The sequence below is a fragment of the Zeus faber genome (assembly GCF_960531495.2).
Source record: "Zeus faber genome assembly, chromosome: 7".
Taxonomy (NCBI): Eukaryota; Metazoa; Chordata; class Actinopteri; order Zeiformes; family Zeidae; genus Zeus; species Zeus faber.
In genome coordinates, this window is record NC_137203.1 from 9,080,714 (window position 1) to 9,094,091 (window position 13,378).

A 13,378-nucleotide genomic window follows, 5' to 3' on the forward strand; every position below is an offset into this window, starting at 1 on the left:
AGAGACGGGCGTAGACGACCGAATGGACATTTCGTTTTAGGTTAAAAAAAATAAAATAAAGACATTTTGACGCGCGTCGTGACAGTTGAATGGCGAGCCGCACGTGTGTGACTAGTTCGGGGCGGGTGGGAAATCTAGCTTTGTCCTTTTTTGGGAACGCCACCCTTCGCAGTGGTGGATAGCGACACGCGGACACGGGCCGTGGTGGCGACGGCGTGGAGCCGCGTTCTGGAAGGACAGACATGTTTTTCCTTTCTTTCCCCCCCCCCCCTCCTGAGAAAATGTGCGTCGCGTGATCGGGGCCGAGGTTTTAATTTCCAACGCTGGGGACTGGGCTCCACCGCGCACGCGCAGTGCGGTCCGCGGACCCTCCGTCTTGCAGGTCCATGGCATGTCCCGGATTCGGTGTCTTGCAAATTTAAATTGAATTAAATTTTTTTTTTTTTTTCTTTTTTAAGTATAGTTTAGAATGGTCACATGCACTGCTCCGCTTCCACACTCGGAACGTGGATTGTTGATAGAGAGACACATGGGTTTATTTGTTTTTAGTGTCAATGACTTATTAGTTCCCATTTGTTGTGATGTGCTGTTGTAACACCACATTTTTTCCGTCTACACCTGATTTCTTAATTTTCTACATAAACATTTTTTTTCCTGATTTATCAACATTTTGTCTATGTTAAGAGTAATGAAAATATGCGGCACGAGTCAACATTTTTGATGTTTTAAAACCCTAAGCCTACAGCTGAAACAAATATTTACCTTCATACGCACCTGCTTACGTTCATACTTACCTGAAAGACTTTCCAATTGTAGATGAGCCCCACTCTACCTAATATTTCCCTCTGCCGTGTACCAAATAACCTTTATACTTTATGCAGTACTTTTTCGTGAACCCCCCACTTTGTCGTGTTATTTTATTGATATTGGTCGTGGATTTATCTACAAGTTGTCTCTGACGAAGGTCTTCGAGGAATCAAATTCAACCCTCTGATACCTGTAGGCACGCTGAGACCAGGGATAGATATACCTGGTTTCAGCTCACGCATGCATGAAGAGGATTCAACTAATGTGTTTCACCGGGACTGATCTCTGACCGATACGTATCTATTGTGATGGAGGGGATCGTTTAGGCGGTCGGTTATTCACGAGTCCTTAATGCCGACGTTTGATCTGATGGATCGCCTCAGTCTATTACATACAGCCATTCTACTGACCAATCCATTCATAAAAAAAAAAAAAAAAGGACAAGTCAAACACAGGACAGTATATTTTTTTTAACTAGTTTGATTGAATTTGAGTCATGAATGAGGGGAACCCATGCTGGAGTCTATAAGCAACATGAGTTAAAACAGCGGGCCAGCCTGCAGCGTATGGGTAAATGATTAACCTATATATTACGATAAGGCTAAGAAAGAAGAAGTAAACTAGGCTCTGTGGCAGCCATATGTAACTCTTATCTTCCTCCTCCCATTGTATTATGTTTATGGTATGGCTATAGTTTATGGCAGTCACGGTATCGTGATTTCATTCAGACACCAATTAGTAATCACTGTCTAATCACGAATGCTATCGTATAGTTAAGAGGAGCCCAATTTGATAAGATTCGTAGACAAACCACTTTCCTTCTTTTAGGTCTTATGTTCAAGGTAGCATGTGTGCCGCGTATTGCCTATGTATTGTGCTATTTTGAACGGACATAATCAATAGAGTTTTTTGGACCAGCTTCCACACAGATTTCTTCATAACTCTCCGCTATGGAGCCTTCAGTTTTTTTTAGAAGGTGTTCTGATTTGCAGAGCAAAATACCAAACACAAGAAAATCTGTCCATTGTTGGCGTTAATACTATTATATAATAATTTTATAATAATTATTATTATAACTTTTTTTGACCACATCGGGATCGGCAGTTATGCAGCCGATGAGTCCCGATTTTTAAATAAGTATAATAAACAAAAAAACATTGATTATTTTTCCTTTACTTCTCTGTTTTACACTACTTCTACGTTACACACCAAAATAAGGTTTCCAAACAGGAAGCGATGCTGCGTTCATGGGAAACTTGGCAAACCAATTTGTTATGGAAGTGAAGATGCGTTCACTAGAACTTGGAAAAGATTTTAAAATAACACAAATGATTTAATATGAAAAAAAAAAAAAAAAAAAAAAAAGATTATCTCATCGACCTAAAAGGCTAGTATCGGTCGGGCTCTAGCTAGTAATAACGAAATGGTATCTGAACCGGCTTACAAACCACGACATTTGTTTAGTTCAGATTTGACTGGAAGCCACTCAAAAGTTAGCCAGCCGGAGGTTATTGAGAATGTGCCTCAACTTGTCTCAACCGCTCCTCAGGCTCCTGGGTGTTATGAAATTTTAAAATTCTCATTCATTCAATCATCATTCAATTCAGTTTTTGACTGTACTTTGACCTGCCCTTCCACGCTGATTATCCCTGACAAACAATAACAGTCGCATGATTCACACTAAATGACTGGTTCTGTTGTCACGGCATTGACAATAGCATTCCTTTTTTTCTTTTTTTTTTTTAAATATAAAGGTCAACCCATAAATCCAGACTCTAACACCAAGGCATCAGTGCATAGTAATGGGAAAGTTGGGTCATGCAACTGTGTGTGTGTGTGTGTGTGTGTGTGTGTGTGTGTGTGTGTGTGTGTGTGTGTGTGTGTGTGTGTGTGTGTGTGTGTGTGTGTGTGTGTGTGTGTGTGTGTGTGTGTGTGTGTGTGTGTGATGTTTTCATGTTGAACAAGATGCTGAGAAAGCAGAGACAGACTTTCGACAAGTGCGTGTCTTTGTGTAAAGTACACGTGCGTGGTCTGTTTACTGTTCTGTAGTTGCTGCCTCCCTCCCTCCTCCGGTGTCAGACCCGAACTCCTTCTACCTGCGGGCCGCTCCCTCTCTCCAGGAATAGGTGCTTTGCTTCTGCAGCATTTTCTATCAATAAGTACCAACCCTCTTCAAGACAAAACACAATCATATTTTCATTTATCAAATTTTCCCTCCAGGAATGAATAAAACCTTATCTTTTAACTTCCAAGCCCTTTTGGCTGTGGGAATTTATGGGAACCGCAGTGCAGTCCTTGCTGATTTCCATGACGGTCGGGCCCTGTGCAGCTTACAAGTGGGCGTACCCCGGCCGCTGTGGGAGGGATGGCAGTTGGCACCGGGGCTGGCAGTGCCACAGTCAGAACAGTCTGTCTCTCCATCGGCCCACCTCGCCCTCCAAACACAATCAGTGCGATTGTGTTTTGTGTTATGTCTCAGCCCTTCTTTTCCATGGCAACATCACATGATAGCAGACAGAGAGGTGTGTGTGTGTGTGTGTGTGTGTGTGTGTGTGTGTGTGTGTGTGTGTGTGTGTGTGTGTGTGTGTGTGTGTGTGTGTGTGTGTGTGTGTGTGTGTGTGTGTGTGTGTGTGTGTGTGTGTGTCAGGGCGTGAGTGATATGGAAGTAATTATCACAGGGAATTGAACAAAATAATGCGATAACAACTGAGAATCTTCAGGTTGAATGACATTGTAATTTTTAGTTATCAGGTAAATCTCTCTCTCTCTCTCTCTCTCTCTCTCTCTCTCTCTCTCTATATATATATATTTTATTTTTAATTCCCTGAAATATTTCAAACCTCATTTCATTAGAAATAATTGTTCAGTTATTGTTATTACCACTCATTTAGACTTGATAAATATCTTTATTTCATGATTATAAGACATTCTGAATCACAATGAACTGTAATATTAATGTATTGCCCAGCCATATATATATCACAGTTTCTATTTTTATTTTGTAATAAAGAAGAGAGTATGCCATGATGCAGTTTAACAACACATTTATTGGTGGGATGTTTATTTTGAGGAACCCAAAATAAACCCTAGTCTAAAATTAAAAATGTGCGTTGTAGAAAGGAAAATAAAAAAATTATCCAGCAAAACTTCAGCAGTTAGCAACCTCCAAAATAAATCTAAAAGGAAAATAGTGGAGGGGAAACAAATCTGAACATAAAACGCGAAAGAGTATTTTAACATTACATAATGAGTGCGGCTGCTTTAATTAACATTTCACGTAAACAAAATGTTGATCATTAAAAAACAAAATAAACATGGCAAGTAGAACCTGATGTATGTGGCCCTCCTGCCACCTACACGTAATCTTTCTCCTCCGAGTTGCTTGTTTTGGACGCCGCCGCTCCGTCTCCGCTGTCTGCAAGTGCAGCCTACCCAGGAGGGAGGGGGCGGTGTTGACTAACGTAATGGGCTAGAGGTCAAAGGTCAGTTTTTAGATCACCCAAATTGATTGGCTTCTTCGTTGCCCCTCGCAACGAAATAACAATTAGAGTGAGACGTTATCACAAATATTTTATTTCACCATCCAGAAAAAAACGAACGCGATAATCATCTTTATCGTTTTATCGGCCAGCACAACGACCGCCTCCAAGCATGAAGGTAATACTCATCTTTTTTACTTTTATTTTTTGCACTTTCCAGACAGTTTCTTTCACTATTTTTATGCTATTATGCCGGAGGGTTATTCGAAGCAGACACGCTCATGCTAAACAATATATCTTTGGTGAGCTACAATTCATCGTTTTTTGGGTTGATGGTCACTGGCATCATTTTTTTTATTGGCCCCATGTGTGTTGAGGCCGTTTTTTTTTTTTTTCTTTTGTTTGTTTTTTTTCGCACCCCAGTGGGATCATTAGAGCTGTCTAGTGATTTGATCTGTATCTTGAAGCGGTGGAGGCTTGTGTCTAAGCTGACCGTCTGACAGGGCGTCGATGACTGACGTGGTGCTAAAATTAGAAACAGCTAAAATGAAAGTATAAGAAACAAGTATTTCAATGATGTAATGTACTTTATTATTGTGACAAAATCCTATATCATTTATAAAGAAAAATATCTAATATCTAACTCTTTCCTGGCCTTGGGTGTTTTGGCGATTTAGGACAGTTGGAATTTAAAGGTCTTTTTCTCCAAAGAAAATAATAAAATATAAAACTGTTCAAATGTGCAAAAATCTTCATTTGTGCGAAGCGGTTGAGTGTAGATTTACGTGGTTGAAGACGACCCCGACACTCGGTTATTTTACAGTAAAAATGTCACCTCCAGCACGGCCACACACATCGGAATCTTCTTTAATAGGAATCAGGCGCGTCACCAAGTCCCTCGTATCCAAGTCACAAGTTTGTCTCAAGTCATTTATTCTTGGTCACGTCCCAGGTTAAGTCAATTTGAGTCTTCGTCAGGGCAAGTCCCAAGTCAAGTCACTTTCCTTTCCCCAAGATACGAGAGTCAAACCTGCAGTATTTGGTCTTTATAAAGAGGAAAGACAAGGTATTAGCACCTGTCTAATACTGATATTATTGGCCAATCTATCGAACCTTACAAAGTATGACAATGGAACAAATTTGTATTATAATTATTGAAAGTCAGTGAAATAAATGTAATCAGACAAAAACAACTTTATAAACTTAACTAATCTTAATATAATAATTTTAAAATCGTATTTATTTCTTCTCAATAAAATAAAACGCTCGTTTGACTGCTGTTCAAATGAAAATGTACCTTTTTTAATTTGAACTTTGTACGGAGAATTGCTTTAATTTATCTCTAATCTGAACTTTGTATGGAGAATTGTTTTTAAAGAACCCGTCTAAAGGTGTGGCATTGGGGAAAACAAAAAAAAAAGGTAATAATAATATTAAATGGCGGACTCTTCTCCCTCTCGGTCACTGGAAGTCAACAGAACTAAAGTGAACGACTTGTTTTACCGACTGACTCGTCAAGAACAGAGTCGAGGCTTTCGTCGCGACCGGAGCTCGTGACGTGCGCAGGGAACAACCAGAGCAGACGCTGCGCTGCGGTGACGGCCACAGATACGCAGTCTGCGCAATTTTGGAATATTGTCAGGCGGCAGATAATTGATCTAATCTTCTTTGTTTACCTTGAACATTTTCTTCCTCTCGCAATCTTTTTTTTTTTGAGCGTCAACTAAGTTACATTACGTTGGTAGCGGGTTTGAGTATCGCAGCGGTGTTACCAGTGCCAGTACATGAGCACAGTATGGGGCATGTGAATGTGACCGGCAAAGAAGGGGATATATGTGACACTGACCGGCCGGTCCCCCGCCATGGAACGCCAATTCCGGTCGCCGGCCGATCGATCGGTGCATCTCTACTTGTAATGTGAGCATTAAACTTTGAACATTTAAACGTTTTAATATAATATTTAAACTGAAAAACATAAAAGGAACCAAAAAAACGGGTCACTTGAGTCATCACGTGTCGGGTCAAGTCACGGGCGTTTAACTTCAGTCGAGTCTCAAGTCGTTTATTTTCTGACCGGTCAAGTTGCGAGTCGTCAAAACAGCGACTCGGGTCCACATCTCTGACGGGAATTCAGTGGCCTTTTTTTACTTTCCCCCGCGTTCATGCCAGTGATGGAATGCGCTCTTGAAGCACCTCTTTCAAAAGGTTGGACTTTTACAATCCAGTCGGGGGGGGAATTGCTAGGGCTGTGAGGATAACCGCATTACTAATAACAATAACAATAAATATGTATATATTTTTTTGCATTTCATTTTTTTTCTGGTGAAAGTCACAGGAGGACATGAAATATAAACACAGTAATCATTGTTGAGTTCATCACTGACTTGTCTTCCATCCCGTGTTCAAGGACTTCTGGAGAAACTTCTCAGTTGCTCCGCTGAGTCCGCTCCGGGTCGTCGTTTTCAGCTCAGCGGGCGATGAGGAGGGAGGGACAGTCCATTAAACACACGGGGGATCTCTTTTGTGCCTGTCCGATTATTATGAATTATTTCTGGGGCTGTGCCAGACTTTTGTCAGTTCGAATCGGATTCGGCTGCTCAGTGCGAACGGGGCACAGCTCAGTCAGTTCACACACACAAAAAATATATTTATGATTCCCCCCATTTATAATTCCTCATTGAAATGTTATCCCTGTGCATTTTTTCTCAGCTTCTATCTGTGTATTTGTTATTGTAATGCACATTGACTGACCAAAAAAAAAAAACAAGCTCCGCCGCACGCCACCCTCCCCACCCGCCGTCGGTAGACCGCATCACCGCGGTTATATGTCGCTTTTCACCGCGGTAAGAAACACTCGTACCCTTACTAATGCCGCCCTGTTGCACAACTTCCAGAGCTCTCCAACAATGCCAACCTTGTTTAGGAGTCGTCTTTTCCATTCTCTCTCAGAAGCTAAACTGGAGCAAAGGGTAATATGTGCTTCTTCTTAAGCGCGTAGGTTTTTTTTCTGTTTGAACAGGTGTGTGTGTGCGTGTGCGTGTGTGCACGCACGTGCGCCGCCTGGCTTTTCGGCACCATTGTTGCGCGCGGCGGTCCCAAGGCGTGTCTGGTCTTAGCGGCGTATAAATCAACCTGTCCGTGCGGGGTCCGGAATGGGACACTGGGTTCAAACGTGACGGTGTGCGTTGGACAGGACTCTGTGTAATGATGAGTAAAAATGGCTGGTGAGCTGCTGGACAGCCTCATGTGACACTGCTATTCCTAGCCTAATCATTTCTCCTCTCCACCGCCCGCAGCAGGGGGAGGGCTCGTGTCGGATATATGACACTTGGGGAGGGCCGGGCGCGCATGGGCCCCGGGCGAGGGGGGGGCCCCCAGCAGCGTCGATGTGAACTCGCAGGCATTCACTCTGCGGGGGGGGTGGGGGGGGGCGAGACCAGGTGGAGGCCGGCGGACAATGGCGCCAGATCGGGCGGGTTCTTTTGTCGAGATGAGTCGCTAATTAAGGCGCTCGTTTTTGGGGCGTCGCGTCGCCCTCGTGCCCGCCTCTGTCGTGACGCGACTCCAATGCAAGGGTGTCAAAACCCTTTTTCGAAAAGCAGCGCGCGGCACGCCAGGAGAAGTAATGAAGGCCCCAAGTAAGAGTTTGTGCCGGGCGCCTCTGCGTAAGCGACGGATCAAAAGAAAGCCTGAGGATACGTAGAGGTTGACACAAGGGTTATTGAGTTGATTTTCTGATACTACTTATGATAAACTTTATTCGTCTTGCACTTCTTGCACGTCTTGTAGACAGAATCACAAAGGCCTTGCAACATACAAAGGCATGAAAATCCTAAAAAGATGATGGTTGAAGGCTGATACATGGACTGTATATCTTTCCCCATTCCAACCTCGAGGCTTTTTTTTTTTTTTTTTGATTGTTTACATAAACTGAACAAATGAACTTATCCAGGGCCGAGAAGTTGTAATTCTACGACTTGTTGGAGATCGCTTTGCGCTGCGTCTTGAGAGGTTGTTTGTTTGGTTCTAAAGATAGAATGATCAGGCTATTGGAAGGAACCGGGGCACGGTCTTGTCTTTCATTATGCCTCCATTGCGACCCCTCCCCCCCCGAAAGGCACAAGCCTATTTGAAGCGGGTGAGCTTGTGAATTTGATTGCACTTATCATTTTTTTATTCATCATTTTGTACTGGGGATAGGTTTACATTTTTTTTTTTTTTTCCAATAATTGCTCCACCGACGCCACCCAAAGACAAATAAGGTTGGCGGTGTGGTTGGGTGGGCGTGGGCGTGCAAACCACAGAACCTGGCGCTAAACCCACGTAAACTCCTCTAAGCGTGTCAGGCTTAAAAGCCGCGGGGGCGGTGACAAGCTGTCTCTTAAAAAAGCATCCCCAGGGTTCCATGTCCTGACCAGGTGATGACATCTTTATGGAATTTCACATTCCAAACCCCCCGCCCTTCTTTGGCTACCTGTGTGCCCCCCCCCCAAAAAAAAAAATACCCCAAACCATAGTGCTATGAGTGGTACACATTCTTGTTAAGTCTTCAAAATCTGAAGTTTAATTGTGCGCATGGCTTGGGACACGATAATTATTTGGCTGAGGTTACACAAATGTAACCCGTAAATCCCGTTAATATGTGTTTGTAAATGTTTATGATGTGCGAGCCAATGGCGGGGACGCAGCATGCAAAGAAAGTTTTACGATTCCCATCTTATGAGTTCAAGAAGTGGTCAATGTCAGCGGGAATAACCGTATTCCAAAACTGCACTTATACAAAAGTATAGAACTGGACAAAGATTTGCCAGCTACACCCTAGTCCTAACTGGAAAATGTATGTTATTAAATCTGATAACAAAGGCGCCAAGTCGGTGCCACTCGGTTTAAACTGCCAGGGCATTGAAAAATAAAAAAAATAAACTTAAGGTGTTCAACGCGTTATTCTTTTATGCGTTGATTTAGTCCGAAGTTTGGGGAGAAATGATTCGGCCCCGCAGGATTAAAGATGACCCCGGCCCTCCAGCCCTTGCTTTCCGGAACACAAGCAGACCACCTGTCACAACGGGTTTCCCTCCGAGTCAAACGCGCCGCGACGGAAACGGGACACAATCAAGAACAGCACGACACATAACCCTAATGATCCTCTACCCTATTAACTGGGATTTTCTTGGTATGCAAGAATTAAAATTGTTCTGCGGGCAAGGGCTTTTTTTTTTTTTTTTTTTTTTTTATTATTTTCTTCCTGAAGCGAGTCTGCCGTAAAAATAGGCGCTGTAATTGGGATTCTTATTTCGTTCCGCCTTCGGAGAATTGGTCCTTCAGTTCTTAGCATGGGTCTGGTTGGGAATGCGTCGCTCCCTCATCGCTCAAATACCCCCTGAATGAAATATAGCGTGTAAATCTTTTTTTTTTTTTTTTTTAAATAAAGCTCTGGCTTCACTTTTCCATCGAACTGTTTGTCCTGCGTTGGATCCAATCGCAGTCACTGATAGGATCTCGCCTTTGAGCCTGATGTTTCCAAGCCTAACGATAACTCAAGCAATTTGAGACCATAGGAAGAAATGACAGCTAATAGAGCCTCTATGTGTTTTATTTCCATAATCATCTCCTAGACATGTAGCTTTACTCACAGACACATGGAAAAGTTTCCCTTTTTTAATTTTTTATTTTTTTGAATGGCAAGTCAAACTCACGGGTAATTGTGGATTTCCTGTGTAAAGCCCTTTTTGTTTAAAGTATTTGATCTTATACTGTAAGCCATGTCGATGTCACCCCCCCCACCCCCCCCCCCCCCCCCCCCCCGCATCGCGGCTTGCTGATTTATTGTTGATAGAGCGTCGTATGGACATTGAAGTCGTGTCTTTCCCGGTGGAAGGATAACATACCGTACAACTCCTACCCCGGTGTGAGGACGCGCCGTGCCCAGTTCCCCCATGCCTGTGGGAGCAATATTTTCACAGAGACGTTTCCATTTGTGGGCGGTGTCACTTCCCTGTGGTCACTTCAACCATAATGACTTTATCGTTCATCTGAAATCATTTTGATGGCCCACACTGACCGCGTGGTTTATGGCTGCCTTTAGCTATCGTTCTAGTTTCCCAGACAAAAGTTTGGGGAGTTTCCTTTTTTTTCTGTTTGTTTGCGCCGTGGACGATGTCAGTTTGAGGTTGTTCATCATGATCGTCAGTGTCAGGAGTGTGTTTTTTTTTTAATTTTTATTTTTTATTTTTTTTAACCATAATCGTTGAATGTGACCGTGGCTGTGTGACCACAAGTTGATCTGTCTGGCAGCTTTGGAATTCAATGGATTGCACATTATAATTATGAAACGGGCGGAGTCTCGTAAGGTCGTTTACTTAGATTAACAAGGGCAATTTCGTCTAATTGCACATTCTCGATCCTTGTAAGTTGTGCAAAGCTCTCCAGATAGCTGGAAGACATTTTTTTATTTTCTTTCGCATGAGATGTAAAAATAGTCACTTCAATCTCTCCAGGTTCAACTAACCTCTAAGGACCGTTGTGCTCTCGCACATAATTGATGAACTCAAAAATAAATGTCCCCTCGGCATGCCCCCTTGACGCGATGACGGCCTGACAACAGTGGGATTGACTGCCTGCCGCTGCAGTCGTCATGTGAAATTCCCTTCCTCGCTGTGACCGCCTCTAAAGCCCTTCCTCCTGAGTTTTTCCTCATGGCCCACTAGTCGGAGCTAATGCTAGCCGACACGTTTTTGAGTACTAATATAGTTTTTTTTTACCTCGGATAACTATTTTGGGGTAATCCGCTGACTCACTGACTCGCGGGCCTAATCCCCCAGAACTCGTGACCCTGGGCTGGTCGGATGTAGTACGCGGGCCAGGTGGAGTTGAACATGTGGTCGGCCCAAATGTGTGTTTGTGCACGCCTGTGACAGGTAGTTGGCACTCCCATGAAGTGGCGGCGGCACGCATACGATCCCACTTTACTTTGGGGCCCCTACTACGTGTGCACAGCGGGAGCCCTAATCAAAGGCACTCCATAATACTGTTAGCTGGGTCATGTGCTGGAGGCCAGGATTAAGAGCAGGAGGGCACAGGCCACTGGATCCAGCTTAGTGGAGCGCACACTCACACTCTCTCTTTCTTCCTCTCACTTCCTCCCTCTCTCTCTCCCTTCCTCTCGCAAGTGGTAATCCATCGGATTATTTTGTGTTAAAAAATAAATAAATAAATCCAAATTTTGATTTTTTTTATTTTATTTTATTTATATTTTTTTTAAGAAACAGCCATTATATGAATTTGCTCCTCTATATGCTATTTCCTTTGTTGGTGGTGGGGCCGTCTTTCAGCAAATTGTCGGTATGGATGAACATTCAGGGGAGAAAGGCGCCCTCAGATGAATAAATATAATAAATAATATATAATATAATAATATAATAAATAATAATTAAAAAATGAAAAACATATCTAATAAATTAATTATAATAAAACACTCTATATAGATGTTGTCTATACATGTCCGTCATATATATATATATATATATATATATATAGCCTACACAACTTTAACTTGATGGGAAATGGATGTGAACTTTCAAAATCATATCAGTCCACCAAATAACCAAGCCCATTAATATGCACCAAAAGAACGCTGTATCACGACTAACCCCTTCCACCCTGAAACACTGTGAGCACGGAATTCGACCATCACTAATGCAGGCACCAACTTGGCCTCCCTAACACGTTAATACAGCAGATCCTGCCCACCCATGCAGATTACCGACGAAAACAATGGCGTGGGAGAGGGCGGGGGAGAGAGAGGGAGAGAGGGGCATAGCCTGATGTTCCAAAACGCTGTTTTGAGTCGTGTTTCGCCGCGGCGTCTCGGTAGAGGAGGAACAAAATAAATAGCCAGGGAGAAGAAGTGCAAGAGAGGAACACGTGCCGCGGACCGGTGTCTCCTTTTGGGTGCTTTTGCTGACGCGCGGAGAGAACCAGAGCCATCCTGCCCGGCGAGGGAGAGGCGGGAGAGAGGAGAGTAGGAAAGTAGAGGGGAGGTCAGGGGTAAGATGACTCCTACCCCGGTGAACATGGAGACGGTTGTCAGAAAGAGGAGAACACTGGGCCGTCACCTCCAAGGGTCACACTGATTGGTAGGTACCGGTCCTAATTGTTTGGTTAGTTGTATGAGGCGAAGGCGGTTCCCGGTCGCAAAAGCCGCTCCTCAAGACCGTACCGTGGGCCTTTACTGTTTTGGTGTTCTGAGGCCCTTTTTGAGCCTCGGTTTTCATTGGTCAATTAGAAAACCCCTTGTGTGCTGGGCTTATTCCGAGTGATGACTAATAGTTTCTGCCAGTCTTTAAGGGCTATTTTAAGCACGGTATACTTTGTGTGGCTGTTATTTAGGCTTTGGTGATTTTTTTTTTGCTGTGTATGTGGAGATGGGGCTGGGTTTGTTTTGGCTTGCGAGCATTGCGGCGGTGTTGAGGGACTGTTGCCGTTGTCGCTGGGTGGGTGCCTCCATTTAAGAGTATTTTGTTTACGTCTGATTATGTTGCCGCGTTATGGTGCTCATTTGGATTTTTACGAGTCTCGTATTTCTGTTTTGTCCAATTGAGAACTATTGATTTTCGGTCACGTGACCAAAATCGGACCCTTGCGACATATCGTTCAGGTCAAAACGGTATGGATTTTCTAGGCTTATTGACACCGAAAAAACATTCATCCAAACAAACATAGGCGTGACATTTCTTAAATAATTTCAGGGGTTGGGAGCGGAGCCGTGCGTGGTCCTCTGTGAAACCAGAGTGAGATGACCTTAGCACAGTATTTAAACATAAGACTTGCGCAACTCCAAAAAACCTGGGGGGGGGGGGGCTGGGGGGGGGTTTGATTGTTTGTTGTCGTAACACAGGCCTTTTCACTCCAGCTCAAGCTGAAGACACCAGGACTGTCTTAACCTGTGTTTGAGATGACGAGATCAATTACAGTTCAACTGAATTGGAGAAAATCTGTGCAGGATGGTAACGTTCTACTTGGATGTCTCCAATTCGGCTGAGCACTGTGCTCCTGGTAAATTCCAAAAGCTGTGGTCGGTGGTAGGACTATCA

The 13,378-nt window shown here is 43.5% G+C and overlaps 1 protein-coding gene across 4 annotated transcripts in view; it reads left to right on the plus strand.

The window, feature by feature from the left end:
* Positions 1 to 13,378, plus strand: part of slc20a2 (solute carrier family 20 member 2) — a 45,535-nt gene that overhangs the window by 252 nt on the left and 31,905 nt on the right. The window contains exon 1 of one of the 4 annotated variants that reach the window (XM_080003987.1): positions 12,311 to 12,421. The exons of 1 other annotated variant lie outside the window; for it this stretch is intronic. The gene's annotated coding sequence lies outside the window, so the exon portion shown is untranslated. Of the gene's footprint in view, positions 1 to 12,310; positions 12,422 to 13,320; positions 13,341 to 13,378 lie in introns of those variants that run through there. 2 more of the 4 variants (XM_080003989.1, XM_080003990.1) reach the window with 2 other exon arrangements.